We start from the raw sequence: 1,225 nt of genomic DNA, 5'->3' as shown, positions 1-1,225 counted from the left end.
CTCGGCAGATGAGTCCTCTATATCATCAAGTGCAACTACCTTATTGTCTATTTGTTTTTCCGATCTTAAGGTATGAATGGCATTTACACCATTAACTTGGTTTCCTTGTTGGGGTCGTGGACCATTTTGGTTCCTAGGATTTGGCTCAGGTTGGCTAGGTAACCTACCATGTTCTCGTTCACTAATGGTCGAAGCCAGCTGACTTACTTGCATTTTCAGACGGGCTATAGCTTGGGTGTTATTATTTATGAGTTGACCCGTGGTTTGCATAAAGCTGGTATGTGTCTTCATCATGGCTTCTAGACTTTTCTCTAAAGAGGTAATTTTCTTGTCATTATCATGGAAGCCGGCGGGTTGTTCATCACTGGGTTGGACCTTAGATTTTGCTGATTGAAATTTGGATTGCCTACATTAGGATTCTGGAACCATGAGAAATTTGGGTGATTCCTCCAACCTGGGTTATATGTGGGTGCATAAGGATTGTTCAATGGTCCTTGATAGGTGGCATTCACCTGTGCACACTCATTCAAGTAGGAACATTCTTCTAAGACATGGTCTGGTGCATTGCATCCTTTACACATGGGTGCAGATATTTGATTTATATTGGCTGGTCTCTGTAATTCTAAGGCTTCCAATCTACGTGTTAAGGTTGCAATCTTGGCCTCTGATGCTAGGATTGGTTGAATTTGATGCATTCCTCCTCTTGAAGGTGTAGCTTTATTAGGTTCCCTAGTTGTTTCCCATTGTAAATTTTTTTCGGCTAGGTCTTCTAAGAATTGCCAAGCTTCAGTAGTTTCTTTGTCCATAAATTGGCCTTGGCACATGGACTCTAGCATGGTTCTTGAGTTTAAATCTAACCCCTCATAGATGATCTGGCATAGTCTCCAAGTTTCTATTCCATGGTGTGGGCATTGGGTCAAAAGATTCTTAAAACGATCAAAGTACTTCCAAAATGATTCACCAGCTAGTTGGTAAAATTGATTTATTTCATTCCTAATCCTAGCTGTTTTATGATGGGAGAAATACTTTTTCAAAAATATTCTCACAAAGTCCTCTCAGGTAGTGACAGAATGGTTTGGCAGACTATAAAGCCACTTCTTAGCATTATCCTTAAGGGCAAAGTTGATTAATCTAAGTTTGACCTCATCCTCTGTTAATTGCAGTTTCATGGTTGCACATACCTCCTCAAATTCTCTAATAAATATATAAGCATCCTCTAATCCTG

The 1,225-nt window shown here is 39.9% G+C and overlaps 1 non-coding gene across 1 annotated transcript; it reads left to right on the top strand.

Annotated features, from left to right (window-relative positions):
* The first annotated feature begins 894 nt into the window (after positions 1-894).
* Positions 895-1,001, top strand: LOC140854947 (small nucleolar RNA R71). Its single transcript, XR_012138041.1, has one exon. It is a non-coding gene; the product is annotated as a small nucleolar RNA R71 (small nucleolar RNA).
* Positions 1,002-1,225: the final 224 nt, after the last annotated feature.

This window comes from Elaeis guineensis, chromosome 1, assembly GCF_000442705.2.
Source record: "Elaeis guineensis isolate ETL-2024a chromosome 1, EG11, whole genome shotgun sequence".
NCBI classification, from domain to species: domain Eukaryota; kingdom Viridiplantae; phylum Streptophyta; class Magnoliopsida; order Arecales; family Arecaceae; genus Elaeis; species Elaeis guineensis.
This window is presented reverse-complemented; position numbering and strand designations above follow the sequence as displayed.